Source organism: Zootermopsis nevadensis, unplaced genomic scaffold (assembly GCF_977971745.1).
Source record: "Zootermopsis nevadensis isolate Lab colony 2312 unplaced genomic scaffold, Znev_1.0 Znev_ptg000022l, whole genome shotgun sequence".
NCBI lineage: Eukaryota > Metazoa > Arthropoda > Insecta > Blattodea > Termopsidae > Zootermopsis > Zootermopsis nevadensis.
In genome coordinates this window covers 16369606-16388554 of record NW_028259154.1, presented here as the reverse complement: position 1 = coordinate 16388554, position 18949 = coordinate 16369606, and the positions used below count along the sequence as shown (strand labels likewise).

Genomic DNA, 18949 nt, shown 5'->3' with positions numbered 1-18949 from the left:
TTGAACTGAATTATTATTTGAGTATTAGTATAGTTATACCACAGTATCGTAAACAGAAGCAGTGTATAATTAAATACACTTCTCAGTGAGCTTATTTATTAATTCAGGAAGTCTAATTTACGAATTCGGTTGCAATTGCATCTCTGCATGTCTGTAATTTCTGGAATCTCTTAATTTCCTTTCACCGTCAGATATAGGCCCGCATGGGGATCTGGCAAATGTGCAGACTCTAGCCGTCGTTTCGTTCATCCGCCCTCCATCAGAGCTCAGATTAAGTAGAATTAAAAGTTGATACGCAGGGAATGAAACACACGAAGAATGGGAATTACAGTTATGTGGGTTACAGCCGTAGTACATATTCATCTTTCCAATGAGCAGCTTAGCACAGTGGTAACGCGGCTGAATTATATTCGATCGAACATTAGTCGAGCACCGGCTATTCTGTCTGTTCTCGTAATCTTCCTCAGTCCTTCTTGAAACAGACCTCTGCCACTCCTTCCAGACCCTATCACGTCTATGCACATAATAAACTTCCATCCCATTCCATGTTAAGTACCGTGTACAGTTGATACAGAGTTAATACGTTACACACGATTTCGCCACAAGCTTTGCCAAGAAACATATTCAAAGTAACAGTATTAAAACAACTATAAAAAGGTTACATCTTTCACTACTAGGAAAAATGTAAACAATACAACAAATAAATCTCTCATATAGTAGAAATGTGCTACCTGCAACACTTGAACGTAAGTTCTAACGTGATATGCAAAATAGGAAGAAATTCACTTAAAAACGGCCTACATACTCCAAACTGGAGTGCAATATACATATTCGTGTCCATATATGCATACCATAAACACATATCTTAGCGTAAAGCATCTTTCGAAAATCATATTTTGTAAATATTTACGTCACGTTCTGTGACTATAACATCAAGAAGATAACAAAGGCATGACGGTCATAACAAGTTTGATAGAAATCGGTACATATAGACAAGATGATACATTCACCTCTAATTACAAAATAATGCAGACCAACTACTAGGTTAAATTAGAGTAGTGAAAGAATACAATTGAATTATAGGCCTAATCTTTTACTGACTGCCATTGCGCATGTATATACCCAATGTCTCGTTGTGTTATATCCGTGTTTAATAATAATCCCATCTGAACTGCTCATCCAAAGTAATTAATCATACCCACTCACGTGACTTGCAGAAGGTATTCCCACAGCACACACGGAGTACCACAACAGGTAATACAGCTCACTAATCCTTCGGAGAACAACCACTGATCTGCGTGAGCCTTATTTTAACGATTCTTTCCCTACTGAGAACGTGGGATGAAAATGAATGATGAATTTGGAATCATGTAGGGTGATCGTGAACTCCTTTAAACTATTAACTCAGAATTTATATGCAGCATCTAAACGTCGGTCATGATAGCCGACTTTGGACCGAGAATCAAACAAAATACGATTCCGCTGTGTCTGTATCCAAATGCGGTGATAGTACTGCAAAATATGCCAAAGGCTTATTTTTTACATATTCATTCGACGCTATTGATATTCGAAGTTAAGGAACGTTGATAAATAAGACAGAAGATACAGACATTTTCTTGTACATAATATGCTTATGCAGAGAGTTATAACATGGACGCACTGTAAGAAATGATCTTAAATCCCAAAAAAGAATCAACACAAAAGAAACTAACAAACACCTTCAACGCACAGAGGTCAGTATGAAGCCCGTTCTATAGATCGAGACATTAAAACCCTCTATATAAAGTGCCAGACGTTTTTATATAAAAATCAAAGAAAATAACAGGACCAGGACGAGGGTAGATATGTAGATATGACGTCATCGTTTAGTTTACGACTTGACGCACCGTGGTATTATAAATAACCCCACTTGTGGAAGAGAGAAAATAAAATAAAAAGCAGCGATCGGGGACTCGTACATTGAAAACATCTTGTGCTGTAGACCAAACACTTCAACTAAAGAACGTGCGGATAATTTCGCCTGAAACCAAAAACACAAGGCCAATTAAAATATGGAAAGGTGTATGCCTGATCCAACGGGAATTTCAGTCATTTCGCATTCTTCAATCGCAATGACGTTCATTTACTGCCGAAAGGAACCGAGTGTTGCAAATATCACACTCTATACAGCCATAATTAATGTATTTAATTAAATATTCATACGGAAAAAAGTTTCAAGCATTTCGTAATGAGATCGACGTTTTATGTGATGTTGGTCTACCAATTCTTTTGCGCTGAGCAGTTTTCAAAAAAAAAAACTATAAAGATCGACTTAAGCTACATGCAACGCAAGAGTTACACTAAATCTAAATTAAACTCATTCCACAACTTAAAATGCAGATACCCAATACCAAATTTAAATGAAGTCTGTCACATAATTCCGGATATAAAACATACGGTCGGGTTAGAACGACCTGCCAATTACGCACTTATTTTGTGCAGTTTGTCTACGGCCCTAACACATCATCAAAATACACAGTCCTATGATGACGCTTTGAATCATTTAAAGCACTTCATGCAGCCTGGTCATAAATTTTGTGTGGAATGCATACAATTTAATTAGCATGCTTTTAGGCCTGTTTTACTCATGCATTTACCGACACTGTTTAAGTAGTGATAAAACAAATGTGTTTTTCATACATTTCCAAAATACAGTCCTCCTGCTGAAAGTAACGTAACTCTTTTACTCTGAAACAAAAATTGTAAGCAAGATTGCAATGTTTGTTAATTATTTACTATGGAGGGTAATTCAAATAAAGGAGAGCAGCAGAGCAGCAATGGCCACAGACTAAAGACGCGCCCATACTACTCGGTGTCTGTCTAGTGCCTCAGTAAATGTGGACGGTTTCACGAGCCCTGGGCTCGAGGGTTCGCTACAGTGTAGACAGAGCCGTCTGTACCCACTGGGAAAGTCACTCCGAGTCCGCAAGCCCCAAGCATGTGTAGTCTGAACCTTAATGAGTGATACCCTTATCGAATGTATCGTATTCCTGCTTGATAATAGGGAAGTAGTGGGTTAGAATCTTAGCCCGAAGGCTTACTACCTTCACCGGGTTTTCGTACTACCCTCAGTACCCACAGGCAAATTCTGGCATAGATATTACCTTAACACACCGCGATCACCTCCCTACTTCTTGCGATTAATTGTATGGCATATATAACTTCAGCAGTTTATGAAATTAGTAAACAGTTGACATTAATTTAGTTTACAGTCCAATGTTCTTCTAGTCTCCTCGCATCACAGCCGAGCTTGCCAAGGTACAGAATATTGGTAGGGAAACCTGCCGGCAGACAATTTATAATAGACCAATGTAAAAAATCCGTTGAAATCAGAAGAGTGTTTCTTTCGTGCCTTATGCTTATCCTTATCCTTTATCTCTTTCCTACCTTCACCTCCTTTCTCACCCCTTTCACTCAAATAACAATTCAAATTACCAGTGTGATACACACTGCGTTATTTCACAATCTTCGTCGTCCATATTACGAGCTGCTCAACGTTAGCAGCAATTGTAATATTGAACATTCTGTCGTTTCGCGACATTTGAGAACGATTTTTGGTCTCTGTGAGAGAAGTAAAAGATACACTGAGTTTTCTACTACCCACCACGTTCAACCAAGCTCTACGGCCCACTGTTTGCAATGAATTCTTTCTTCGTGGATGAAGTGCTTGGAACGTGAAAATGGCAAATCCTCCGTCTAGCGAAGAGCTGAAGAACGCTCCATAGCAGCGGAATGATGCTTACACGACGTATAGGAGCAACTTGCTGCCTTTGTATTTTACTTTATACGTGTTTTGGCAGATTCAATGAAATCATGCAGGCATAAAACAACAGGCCTATTGCACGAGCCTTAGTCGTAAACTTAAATTCAAACAGAAGACTACTGCCTATACATAATAACATATACCTTAACGCGTTAAAAGATAATCAGTACAATGTGAACATGGACTTGGCACGTACGGGAAGTTATTTATTACAGTTCTGGCACAACATGTGGGTCTGTTTCATTATTTCAGATTTGGCACCAGCACATTTTTACTGTCCATTCAGCACAAGCTTTGTCTCCTTGCAGTGTAATTTTCAAGCCCAGGGGAGATCGCAAATACTTCATACACATTTGTAAATTTATCTCCAAAATAATTTGAGCACAGTCGGAATTATAACATTTTGAGGTCACTAGGTCTATATCATGCCTATATTCCGACATAAGAGACTCAGCAGGTACTACAATTTATTTTGTTAGAATTTCGAAACTGTCTGATCAGCCGAACATTGAACAGGGCCTCGTTTTCTTTTTCTGTCCGAATGTCGGAATAAGTCAAGTAGAGAACCTTCATTCGATCGAAAAGAAAGTCATAATCAAACAGTGAAAGAGACAGAGGCGAAGAAAAATTAAAAGAGAAAAGAAAATAAGATAGAAGGAACGACGAGGTCAATCTCGATTTGTTGTTCTGAAGTTTAATATTACTTTGACTTCGAACATTCCATCACTAATGGTAGACCAGCACTTGCCAGCAACCGTAGCGTTACCTTTCTTTTACGGGTATTTGTTTCAGAGTCGCATTTATGAAATGTTTTGTATGATTTGAGGTTTTCACAGCGGTGAGTATGAAGATTTCCGTCTTCTGGGTTGTTGCGCCGTGTAGTCCGGTAGATGTTTACTAACGCCCTGATGACGGAGGCAGTATTACCTCTGAAACGTCGGTTAACATCGACCAGACTACACAGCGCAACGACCCAGAAGACAGAAATCTTCATACTCATCGTCCTGATGACGGAGGCAGTATGACCTCTGAAACGTCGGTTAACATCGACCAGACTACACAGCGCAACAACCCAGAGGACAGAAATCTTCATACTCATCGCCCTGATGACGGAGGAAGTATGACCTCTGAAACGTCGGTTAACATCGACCAGACTACACAGCGCAACAACCCAGAAGACAGAAATCTTCATACTAATCGTCCTGATGACGGAGGCAGTATGACCTCTGACACGTCGGTTAACATCGACCAGACTACACAGCGCAACAACCAAGAAGACAGAAATCTTCATACTCATCGTCCTGATGATGGAGGCAGTATGACCTCTGAAACGTCGGTTAACATCGACCAGACTACACAGCGCAACAACCCAGAAGACAGAAATCTTCATGAAATGTTTTCATTGCAGCGTCTGACAGCGCCTGTGTTAAAATCCAAAATGGAAAGCATTCATTTCTTCGTGGCACACATACATCTGTAAAAAGTAGTGTTATAATGAGAGAATAAAGGTTCTGCAACATCAGGTTCTTCAGTGTAAGTTTCGCAGTTTGGATTTCTGCAGTAGCAAGTGGTCCAGCCCGCATTCCGCCTGTACCCTCCCCAGCAAGCAGGGGAAACTGAATGATTCTAGTTGCTGGGGCGCTTCGTAAAGAGAACCAAATGCAATATTACGACCCGCGCAGAGAAAATCCTCGCTCTCACTGAGTCTGTTTCAAATAATTTGTTGACAATAACTGACTAATATTCAACTTATCTTAAATTGTAAACAATTTAATGTCAGTGGAACAGTGAATTAAAGGAATGCCTAAGTACATGTTAACTCGAATTATTAAATTAAGCTAAATTTTTGTTTTAAAAAACGGGTGACATTACATGTTGGGGAGTTAAAATAAGACATACATGTGTCTCCCCACCTCCACAAGTAGCTTGAGGTACTAATATCCGGACTGCGTTCCTCTAAACCTCTTTGTTTCGCGATGGTTACGTCGATACATTCATGTAGTGGCACATTTCACTATGGTCACCGAACTTAACATTAACTAAAACTCAGGAGCAGAGTCCTTCTTGACAGGCTCATATGAGCTCAGTTACTCAAAAAAATTCCGCGCATTTTATGAAACCGGATGGTTCATTACATGAGTCCGCCACTGGATACAAACCTGAGGCAGATACACCCATTTCACAACTTTACATGCTTTTAATTTTGAGACAGTATACACCTTAATAAGGCACGGTGGTCTAGCGGTTAGAACGCTGGCCTTGTAATCCTGGGGTCTCGGGTTCGATTCCCGGCGGTGCCCGAATTTATAACTTGTGTTGGGCAAGGCCGTGGTCTAGGCAACACGGAGTTTTCCTCCGGGGTCTTCCCCGGTTTCTCCGTGGCATCCCAACAATTACTCCATTCACACACAGAAGAAGGCAATGGCAAACCACTTCTGGATCATCTGCCAAGAACGTATATGAACAGGTCCCAGTCCGAGAAAAGGATGGAAGGATCCTGTTCATATGGACCTGTCGTCAGACAGAACACTAAATAAATAAATACACCTTAAAGTTATCCTATAATTTATGCCTAGGGCTTTCAAGCTATTTAATCCCTTCTGCTAAAAAAAATACCAAATCAAACTGTAATTCATAGAGTATTTTTGACATTAAACATTCAGATGGACACGATTCTCCATTATTATTCGTTAATTTTACAGTTTTAGCAAACAAAACAAAAATTTTCTAAAGGTTAGTATTCCAACGGACTAAGCAAATAATACAAATATCGAGTAACTTATTCGCATACTCACAGACAATATAAATATCACAAGTGTCTTTGTGCAGCAACGGAAAGCAATCAAAAGGAATCACAGCCAGGGTTGTAAGCAACCGACGGGTCTCAGCATATCATGCTTTTAAAGAACAGTCCAAACGTTTTGTGCTGACTAGTGGTGGGAAAATGATGCAGCACCATGGCTGCTGTTGGCCCATTCAATCAAGTCGGATTGTTTTGTGCGCGAGAGAGAAGCAAGACTGCTTGAATGAGGCGCCGTTTTCTCTTCTCTCGCCACGTAAATCCACTAGTCGATTAGACTGCACTACACAACCTACATCTTATCGAAATGGTCAGCAACATGGTAGCAACTTCGAGGTACGTTCGCGAGTCACACGGGGAGAAGTCGATACTAAACCCAGAATTACGCCTAACCAAATTTCGCTGCAGTAAAATAGGCCGATCAACTTTCATCGCCAAAAGCAAATTATGAAACCTTATCACTGGTGGTTAATTTTGTATCACGTCAAGCAGCTGTATAGGAGAGCGGAGGTGTATCTCAACGCATCCTTAAGCTAGCCACTAGCAGGTGAGTGGTTAGATTCAAGCCCAAGCCGCTTTACTCCCGAGTAAATAACCAAAATATCCATTGGGTAAGTCACGATGGACCCCAGAACCGATCTCGACAAAGTAGTAAAGACAGAAATCACGCCCTGCAGAGACGCAGACCCCGACCTCACAGCCCGTAGCCTAGCCACTGTAGTTGAGCTAAAAGGGCTCTTTTTTCTTTCTTTTTTGCAAGTATCCACCCGAAACTGTACTACGCTTTGCAGCCTACAATGCATATTACCTGTAATCTACAATTCACATCCACCAGAGTAAAGAAGGAAAGTACGCGAGATTTTCCTCCGAAAGCTCTTTCAGAATGTACTTAGAAACGCATCTATAGTTCTGTTTACCTTCATGATCATCTCCCCGTTTAATTCTGATGTTGAAACATTTAATGAATATTGTCAACAGCCAAAAATAATCACGTAATCACGTTGTTAAGCCTCATCATCTTTTCCCATTGTTATCACTAGCGAAAAGCAACGTTTATCTAGGCTGCATAGCTTCCAGTGACATGAGACAATTTCAACCGCGATGTCGTGGCGCTCATTTTTGATCACCCCTGATCTGTACCTTCTGAAATAGAATGACCGCACAGTCCGAGAAGACTGTGCCCCTCCCCCCCCCCTTCTGCAAGAGGATGCTGTATCTGTCACAGCGTCATATTTATCCCCCTCAAGCCTAGCTATTTTAGCTGTAATTAGTCGGTCATAATGAAGTCGATTTAATCTCCTACAACCGATTATAAAAATATTACAAGCAGGCTTACACAGTAAAATCTGTAAGCTTTTATTGTATTATTTCAATGATGCGTTTATTATTCAAGGTTAAAGGTGACCATGGCAGGATGAGTGTTAATTACAAATTTGCTATATGTTTCGTTGTTTTGTTTCTACTGTATGAGCCTGAGTGCGCACAAGGCCATCTGAATGAAGTCTCTGGTACAGAAACACGTCAGACAGCATGGGTAACAGCAACAATAAACGTCCGAAGCAGTTTAGCTCGGCGGTAACTTTTACTAGCTATCGATCCCGTGACTGCGTCTTTCATAAACCGGTACTAGTTTCATTCGTGATTATCAACGTCCTTAGTTTCAACATGACGACGCCAAGTTCCTTTGAAGGGGGAGATACGCTCGTGTCAGACAAAAAAAGCAATTGTAACATTTAAAAAGATACGTGATTGTTGTCAAGGTTATTACTGTCGGGAGTGAAAAAACAACAACGTCCCTACTGTGCGAAATAGGCCTACATTTTATTGTTGTTACTGACATCCCAATTAAAATTCAGTAAGGCGAATTTTAAAAATCACGACATTACAACGAACACATTTTGGTATTCCTCGTAATCGATTTGATAATCCTCATCAAATCAAGCGAGCACAAATTATGAAGATTCTCATTATGGTTACAACATTTTTAAAGGAAATTGTTTAAAAAAATTTAAAATATATTACAGAGAAGTGGTTTTGACAGGCTTTTATGACGCCTAGAGAAAACGAGAAATACGTACAACATTTTGGTTGGTAAGCCTGAAGGGAAGAGACCACTCGGAAGAATTTGACGTAGTTTAAATGATAATATTAAAATAAATCTTAGGGTAATATGGCTCTAGGGCGTGGATTTGATGCACATGGCTCTTGTACACCCTCGGGTTCCATACAAGGCGAACATTTCCTTGACAAGCTAAGCGTACTATAAGCTATTTCTATAACGGATGCGAACCTGCGACCTAGAAAACAACACTTAATCAACTACTGTTATTAAACAATAGTAATTTTAAAAACTATTGCATAAATTAACATTACTATTATTTTAACCATCCACAGAATAATGTTGGTGACATTTGAGGTACTCACGGCGAGGAGTATGAAGATCTATCTGTCATCTGGGAGGCAGCACCGACGTTTTTGAGGAGCTGTCTCCATCATCAGGATGATGGAGGCAGTAAGATCCTCTAAACTGTAGATACGTACCAGATTACACGGTGCAACATCCCAGAAGACAGCCACATTAAAAAATAAACTAATCACTTGCGTGAATTTTCAGATACAGGGAACGTCACGCCCATGAAGCTCATATTCCATACTGGGGAGACAACGACACACAGCAGCCACACCCAGATTCTTGAGAAATTGTACAGGTTTCATTTGTCCATTACCGATTTAAAAATAAGGATATGTGGGAAATGTCAAAGAAACTTGTTCCTACGTTGTGTTAAATTGTTCTTTTATAAACACAGCGTTTCACCTAAACGATGGTTAAGTCAAGAAAAGCAATTTAACAGGATCTGTCATGCCGTCCTCAGAAACCTTCAAATTTCGATGTTCCTACTTGTTTTAAGGGCCTGCCAATACAAAGTATGAGACGTAAAAACGCGAACTTCTGCACAAATCTGTAAGTTGTATACACTGAAATTATTTACTTATTTCAAGTCTTGTGGACTTCACAGAACTGTTAGTAGTTTTTACCTGGTTCCCTGCTCTTACGGAATCAGAAATTAATTACAATGTTCACAAAAACCTGCCAGCGGGCCCTAACCGAAGCAAGATCAGTGTAGTCTTTATATTCACTACATTATAATATCATCCTCCAAACCGCACCTAGGTCTCAGAAGATTTATCTTCCTTCGAGGTTCTTTATCCAAAAGGCGTGCAAGATTTTTCAAAAAGAAACTAAACCTGTGGTTTGCTTTACGTTACTTTAAACTGGTTTCGTATGAGACAGTTCCATTACCTAACTCAGATGTTTCAGGTGTGTGATCTACGTGTCATACGTACTGGTCGGTCCGCAAGCAGTGGAAGTGACCTTTGTACACTGACATATGTTTGTTTGTGATTTTCCATGTTGTCTTATGAGATAAAATGACTTACATCAGAAAACTAGAACCTAAAAGAAAATAAAGTAAAAGTAAGGCGAAAATGTTTAATAATACGAGGCTTCATGTTACACGTTTGTATTCGGGAATCTTGAAGGAAGAGGTCACTTGGGAGACCAAAGACTAGATGAGAGAATAATATAAAAAAGAATCTTAAAAGATATAGGGCGTGAATTCGATTCATCTGGATCAAAGTTCAGCGGTCGACTCTTGTGAACACGATTTAATGAACAAATGGATCTAATAAAAAGAGTAAAATTTCTCGTCTAATCGGAATACTCGTCACTTGCGCTCTGCTGTGTGTTGGTCAATTTAATACTAGGTTATAGCCGAAACTGAACTTGAAAAACTGTCTTTATGAACGCATGCCGTGTATGTTTTACAATGCTGTAACAAATGCTAAAACCAGAAGCATAACTCAGGGGAGATGAGGAATGAAGTGGCAGTGGCAGATTTTAATTTGTTGTCCCAACATTTTCCAAAAAGGACAGGAGACCTTAGTTTGGCTAGTGAGCTTCGAACAGGCGATTGTTTGGTCCGATGTTACGCGGTTAGACTTCCCTCAGTACCTGACGACAATAGCGGCCAGCCGTCCTTGACCGCTCTCACTCCCACCAATCCGGTTAAGTACAAAATGGCTGGAAAACGGGATTATTACTGGAGAAGAGATTGTAGCTCTTAAGTTGTTGTTTAGCCTTACACTTACTTAAGAACAAAGTGGAAAATGAAAGCACGGAACACCTATGAAGTCTAATGAGAAACGACAGGATGATAAACTGAAAGGTGAATGAAAATAATTTGTAAGGATGCGTTCATAATCTTCATCGTATTGTGACCAGGCCATTATGCAACTAGTTTCATGGAAGAGTCCTTGCTGAGAAGCGGATCTCAGATGGTTAAGAAATTCCTTGCCTTTTATGGAAGCAAAAGTTTCATTACCGTGTTACAAGAGCATGCCACTGGACCCTGCCCTTAGCTAAGTGAATCCAGTCTACATCCTTGCATCTTATTTAAACAGCATCTATATATTCCGCCTTCTACGCCTACGTCTCTCAAATGTTGTCTTCCCTGCTGGTATTTCAACTAAAGCTATGCTGATAGGGTTCTGAAATTAGAAGCAGTAGAAAATACGGATACTTAGAACCTTGGGGTTCGAAAAGAGCTGAAAATGTCTTCAATCTACCGGCTGAGAAATACTAGGCCTATGTCAGTATTTCAGAGTTGACCGTACACACGGATTAAGTTGGTAGGCTACTAAATTTCCCTCGACTAAGTTTCTAAACATGAAAAAGACAACTAAGCTAGAACATAGTACTACGACTCATGGGGAGACGCGGCGCGAGAGGCCTACGGACCACATCCGACCTTCTGGCCTCGAGTTTATTTCCCACCTCGTGCCCGAATATTGCCGGCCAATTGAAGGAAACAACTTCTCTACTTTCATGGGCTACTTGTAATTTACCACGCCAACATTCACAACACAAGAATACACAATTTATTCGTCGTAAGTTCTGAACTTTATACGTCCTACTGACAGAACAATTTCACCTTCCACCTCTCGGGTACGATGCGTTGCTTGAAATTGTTGTGCATGAAAGTGTCTAAATTTTATAGCTCTCTCTGGCGCTCAATTAAGGTTGAATTCTTTTCACTCTTCTTCATACAAATTATATGAATAACAAATGTAAACTTCTCAACACAATAACTTCGGAAAAAATAGAGCAACTGAAATTAGTCCTCCGCTGGATATTAAACTTGGACCGTACTTTCTCTCCTGTCCTCAGAGAGGCAGAGCGAGAGAGACGAGAAAAGACAATAAAAGATAGGAAGAAGCAAATTGAGAATAACGGACAAGAGAAATACATATGCCAAGTTAACATACAGGAAACAAAGACTAGCTGTCAATTCCATGTACTTGAGGGAAACTCCTACATGGTTTTTCGAACATCAAGTGGCTTCAGTTGGCAACGCACGGTTTGTGAAGGGACATCACAATTTCAACGTTCCTTTCATTATAATAATGAAATGTAAATTGTAAATCGGAAACTGTCGATAAAACAGCATAAATTCACAGAGCCTTGATGTTGTATTACAAACTGATTTATACACGCAATGTCTTGTATGCGACACGTGTTGAAGGTCTCTTAATCCGTAAATTTGACAGAAATAATCTTAATTTTTTTTTAGTTTCCCCTATGCACCATTTATTGTTCATATCTTCTCCAAGCAGTAAATAAATAAATAAATCAATATGTAATGAACAGAACTCGAGTTATTCCTGAGGCAGAGAACTGGACTCGTACGCATGTGGTCAAGAGATCGAACCGTGGTCAATTTTTGTATGCATTATACAAAGAATCTCTTCAAACGCTCTGTACTTTTCGGAAATTATCAACGTTCGTTGTATAACCCCAATGTAGGTTTCGCTAGTACTGATCCCACCTCATTTTGTTCGGCCGCCATGTTGGGATTACCGACTGTAGAAAATTAAAAGGTATGTTTTTAGGGTAGACCTCAATGGCATAACGTCCATGCCAAATTTAACCAAATCCGTCAAGCGGTTCTCGAGTTGAATAGGGGAAGACGTGGCCAGCCTCATACGCGTTCAACTCGTGTACGACCTAAGAACGCATGGCAATAACAATGTGACGGCCACTACAAAGTAGCTGAAGCCCGGTACCAACTTTATCAAACGTGCTGCATGTCGACGAAGCCCCCCCTCATTGATTTGATCACACATAATATTTGGTAAAGAGTACACAAATTATGAAGCTACTCATTAAATGTCCGCGTTACTTCTTTCTCCTTGCTTTAAATATTATCCTTAGGAACCTGTATAATTTTACTTACTTGTTTCTTTTCCTATTTAAATAAAATTATACTCTGTATACCGGTATTTTAATCTACAGGCTTTTAGTAAGGAGACAAAGACTAATTCTGAAACGAATGCAACAACCATTGCCCGAACTCAGTTTACTTTGCTTCTTTCGTAAACGTAATTTTGATTTGTTACTGCAGTTTAAAACTTTCAGAAGAAACTTCTTAGATTTATTTCATAACAGAGTACGCTCCTATTAACTGGCGGGCCAAGTGGTTAATTATGGCATATGTAATAAACACATCAAAAATACTGGCAGCCCTACGATAATGCATCATTAACTGAAGAAGTGTTTGTCTGAATACACCAAAGAAATATGTAGTCTTAAAATATCTTGCTTTAAAGATCAAGAGAATTCCTCATTGTATTCACAAAATTCCGAGAGCTACATATGAAAGAAGACGTAACAGTTCCTCCAATTCACATTTAGTACTACATTCTGCAAACAAGAGGTTCAATTTAATACGATAATACAAATTACAGCAGACGGTAATTCTTTGATAACACCACAGTCTCGAATTCTGCTGATTTCGCGAACAGTAATTAATTGTGTTCATATATTAGACTACATATTACATTAACAAATGTCCTACAGGCCTACATTTTCAATCATTGTAGTAAAGCAGATGGTTATACAACTCTTAGTGTAAACACTTTCAACTTTTACTACATTGTCTGTAATTTGTAACCTCTGACTAGCACATGTAAGGTCGTGACTTCGACGCCCAACATGAATCATAAGACATTACAATGGTACCGTACGTTATACTCTTATGGTTTCAGAGACAGCCTGGGAGAAGGAAAATGCAAGATCTCCCACTGTCGTTATTCTCAAATATTACTAAGCTCGGGCAGACTTTTCGTGTTACGGCAACCAAAACAGAAATATCACTTTTCTACAAACATAATCTGAAATTATTGCTACAAACACCACAGAAGCCGAGTCCATCGTCCACCATGCTGTACTAATGCACAGTTTACATGCTGGTAAAAAAGAAAGAAAGAAAGTCTAGCGCTGGTTTCCCCACGCTGACTAATTTGTGTGTACTTACTCTTGGAGGGCGCTGTCCTCGAGACCCTTCTCAGCATAAAAACCCAAGGGATGGCGTTGTTGACCTTCGAGGGAATTTGAAAAGCAGTGGTCCAACTATTTTCTTGCAGTGGAGTTTTGCTTCTCTCTCTCCCTTACCCCCCAAACAAAGCTTCGTCTGGTGCTATATTCTTCTAGTTATGGCCAATAAAGACTACTTTTACCGATTTTAGAAAAAAAGAAAAGAAAGAAAAGTGAACAATGCGAGTTCTTTTGGGGCGAAAATGCCCCCTGCTGAAGAAAGTCCTGGTTTGTTGTGTTGGGTGGGGGAGTTCTAAGGAGTACTTTTTCTTGTTTGAAAAGAAGAATAGGCAAGTTCTAGCAAGAAGTTTGTTGTTCGCCTTGGAGCTGACCAGTGGGATGGACGCTCGCTAACGACCTAACGCAGGTTCAGAACTGGTTTTATTTTATACGTCAATGATAGGAAAGCCATTAAATGATGCACTCAATCATCAAAGTCATCGTCAGCATCCTCTTGGTTGCCTTCTGATTAATGTTCACAGAAAGAAACTCTTCCTCCACCATCTTTAACAGTCACAATTAATTTTAACGGAGATATTTCACAATCACCAGCGGCTGTCAAACCGTTCGACTGATGTCCTCACATTATGATCTTGAACCGTTTCTGATCCGTCTCTTTGTTGTTTCTCAAACACACAGACACACAATTAAAACGCCTTTACTCTGAGGATGTAAACTGCTTCAGTGGCACACACGCAACTACTGTCAAGTCCCGGGAAGCAAAACGTCAGTATAATGCTGTCTTGTAATAACGCGGTTTGGTGCAACGTACGAAGGAGAATATCACAAACGAAGAAAATTAGTCCGCTTTTCTGTGAGATAACTACGATATCACTCTCACTCCAACCTCCTAAATCTGTCAACTTGACGCCAGTTCCTCGTTCTACGTGTCTATACGTAGCAAACGTGGTCTTTTTGAAGACGTTCGCTGGCCAGGTGCAACAACAACAGAGGCAGCCTCCACCACCTCAGTGCGTCTGAATTCAACTGATCGCCGGGTGCGAACCAGACGCCTGGCTCATGAGTTGCAAGCGCGGGCAGCTTGAGGAGTGAGGAGGGGAGAGGAAAGCAGTAGGACACTAGCGCCACGAGAATGACGTGCAGTGGCGGAAACACGAACTTAATCGGGAGAGCGGGGGGCTCAAATCGACTTGACAGGCGATGGCCGCGAAAACGCGGGAAAACGTGTGAGCTGTTTTGGCAACGCTGCTTGGTGGGAGCTGGGCGGAACCCGACAAAACGCGTTTGCGCCAGACTTGAGCCAGGACGTTTTCCAATTCGAAGAGAAGAACTTCGGGAGGTTGGGCTTATCTGTACACGAAGAGGACAGGTGACAAATCACTGCGATTTGATTGGTTCGGTCGGACAGTGACGTCCCCCCCCACACGGAATCCTCCTCTTACACCCACCGACCCAACCACTTCCGGTGTGCGTCACAACACGCTCGCGGAATGACACTAGGCTCACCTGTTCCTCGTCTCGTGTAGCCCTCGATCGCCATTCCGTCCCATTAGCTCCTACATCTCTCATTTGCGCCGCTCTTCTGGACACCGTCCTGTGGTGTTACACACATCTCGACTTCCACATAAACTCAAAGCTCGCGAATCTTTCGTGATCAGCCCCCAGAAACTTTCTTCATGAAACTACGTATAAAAGATGGCTAATTGCTGGTTACACTTCACAGACCCTATAAAGGAAATGTTGGTTGGTCCTAACCGAAATTTAAAATTCGTTGTTGTTTGATTTCAACAGAGCATCAAAATTAAACATCTCGTGCTCTTAAAAACGTTAACATTTATGGCTGGACGTTCTAACGAGTCTTTAAACTAATAAGTTGGTCGCTTTTCACAGGACTTTAAAATTAAATGTCCCCTGCTCTAAACGGAACTTCCTTTCGTTGTTTTAACAGAACTTATAAAATAATTGATAGTTGGGCTTAGCTTAACTTTAAGACTAACATTTGGTTGCTTTTAAAAGGATTATATTAATTGTCCATTGTTCATCTGAGAACTCACGAAGAATTTATTTCTTACAAGTGGCAGTAATTAGACCGTAGCATAGCTTCCTACTTCCATGCATATTAACTGAGAACAAATCCCAATAGAAATGTAAAAACTAGCAGTTGGTTAATAATATTTATTTATTACTAATCAACATAAATCAGTTGTTTAATAGGGAATACTTTTATCGTTAATCAACAAATATTCACTTCGTCAATAAAGTGTTAGGTTAATAGAACAGATGCCAAGGAACGGTTATTTGAGATCTGAGGCTATTAAATTTGTCAGAACTCATTCAACCAAAACATGTACAGCAGATACGTACCTTCTCCGTCTAGTTACTCCGTCTACTGAAACGAAATTAGAGAGCAGCTTCGAAATTAATTAAATCTGTGTTGTGTGATTTGATTACTATCAAACTCAACCCTGTTCTTTCTGTTCTCACACCAGGGACAGTCGACGACACCTGAAAAGGCCTTCATTATGAGATTTTGTTTCCTCGGTAGTGAAACTTCAGGCCGTAATCTTCTGGCTTGTAACACTGTATAGCTACGCAGATGGTTACGAAAGTTTCAGAGGAACTTGCTTCAACCTTCAGGGTGACAAACCCAGATGAAGATAGTCTGCACCAAGTACATTGAATCCTGGCGTTTCTGACAATTGAAGCACAATGAATTGGCACTTGAGACAAAAAATTAGAATTTTAGGCCTAATAATTTTGCAATAGGCCTACAGTAAGTTTATTGACTATTTTAACATACTTTCCTCGTAGCAGTGACTAGATCAGACTGCTTACATTTAGTAAATGAAATTTGCTCATAAAAACAGTGCATCCCGAAGAAAGTTGATTAAAAACGAAAATGAATGCCAATTGACTTTAGAAAATTTAGAATATTTGTTTAATTGATAATCTTATTATATTCTAGATCGCCTAGGGCCTTTGAAGCACCAGTAAACTTCTACCAGAGTAAACGGTGCAACAACCCAGAAGATAGCCATCTTCATAAATAATAGGCCTTAGATGAAACTTTGTTGATCCGAGCCTCTTTACACTGTTGGTCCGGTTCGTCTTAACGCCGACCGGGGCGTGAAGCTGGCCACTCACCCCTATACAGAGCCGAAGTTAAGAACGAGTAGGAGCTTTACCTCCCCCCCCCCCCCAAGCGCCTACATTGCGTATAGTGGGACAGCTTTACTTTTACTGTATTTTATTCTTAATTTTTACCTTTTGCTTGTTTAATGGAAATTACCTGGGAGAATTTCTAGACGACTTCACTAAATGCTGAAATTTGTACCAGATTACTGGATACTCTGACCCAGATCTTTCGTGATTTCCTTCAGAATATCCAAACAAAAGCCCGGAAAGTCCGTCTCACTTCGGATAGGCTTAGGCAACCCCCTTTCATGTCCCTGTCTAACCCCGTTGAGCAGTGTCCTTCTTGAGAAGCCAACAAGAACTCAGTTAGTCAAGAAATTCTATGGAATCAGAAGGTCCATATTATGCTCACAAAACCTTGCCACTGGTCCGTAAGCCAGATGAAACCAGCTAACAGCCTCAGGCCCTGCTTCTTTACGGAGCAATTTTAGGTGTTATCTACGCTCTACCGCGAGCAAGAACACCTTGTGGGCTCGTCCATGTCTGTCGCGATTTTCGCAGCAATGGGACTGGAGGTCCTATTCTTGGAAACCAACGCTGCGCAACAATGGGATCCACGGTTTCCTATTTTTTCGCAACAAAAATTTGTGTTCGCATTAGTGAAATAATGACCTAAAGACGCGATAATGAATACGGATTACATTATTGCAACAACGACCTACGTAATGTAGAGTAAAGAACGTCTTTAGAACGTCACTGTACTCCATAGAGTACATTTTTCGAGTCCTATAATATCAGCCTCTCGTCTTTGCCTATTCTTCCAATTGGTCTTTTTCCTTCAAAATTTCTCATGACCTCCGTTCATGTTCATTTTATTATCTGATTTGCTTATATTACTTCTTACTATTACTTATTTGTGTTTCTGTCAGCGTCGTTAAATAATCCTCAGACCTCAGAGTTGATACATCGTCCAAAAGGGGCCGAACACCCCACCCACGCATTACCTGGCGCACACTCTGCTGAAACATTTTATACAAACAGGCCCTATCGAGCACAAAAAAGCAACATTTTCCCGCTCCATCTGACTGTAGCGTGTTGGATGCTAGCCCATAATTAAGATCATATCACTCAGAATGGAACACGGAGAGGATAAAAATACGCAGGGTTCCAGTCGGTACAGATTGCTTTCCCACAGTTTACTCACTGAAGTGTTGGAACCGCCAAGAGCTTCATCAAAATAACTGGAGCAAAAATTATTTACGTAGATTAAAATTCTAGTGGATGCTAATCATATTATTGTTGGTCTGCAGCACAAATTAATTTTATTACATCAAGATTACTTAATCTGAAACGAAACGGGTCCGTTTATACACTTTAATACAATTCTCTAAATGTTAAATGTTTGTGTCCTGTGATAAATTAGTCTTTTCGCATAGAACATAGAAGCAGGCCGCCTATATTAACTCTTGCGTGTAACAGTCCTAAGTTATTATGACTTTCTTGCCTGAAATAAAATGTACAAGAATGTGATTTCCATTGCAGGTAAGAAACCTTACTTACTCTTGCAACAATAATTACAGGAGCAACTGGAACTGTCTCCAAGACACTCAGAAAATATTTGGCCAACATCCCGGAGGAACAGAACATCAGGGAACTTCAAAAAACTGTCATTTTAGGATCTTCATACATCATTCGAAAGACGCTGTCGTAAAGAAACAAAATATATTTCGGAAATAGCTGCTGCACTATGTACCTCAAAGGCAAGGTTTGTCTCGGGTACATAGAAGTAAATACCCTACAAAGTGGTGAATATATACGG

At 40.2% G+C, this 18949-nt stretch overlaps 1 protein-coding gene across 19 annotated transcripts in view; it reads right to left on the bottom strand.

Moving 5' to 3' along the window:
• The window catches only part of LOC110833901 (uncharacterized), a 442516-nt gene that overhangs the window by 367490 nt on the left and 56077 nt on the right, over window positions 1-18949 (bottom strand). For 16 of the 19 annotated variants that reach the window (XM_022072475.2, XM_087353372.1, XM_087353371.1 and 13 more), the window contains exon 1: window positions 13976-15046. The exons of 2 other annotated variants lie outside the window; for them this stretch is intronic. The gene's annotated coding sequence lies outside the window, so the exon portion shown is untranslated. Of the gene's footprint in view, window positions 1-13975; window positions 15048-18949 lie in introns of those variants that run through there. One more of the 19 variants, XM_022072480.2, reaches the window with a different exon arrangement.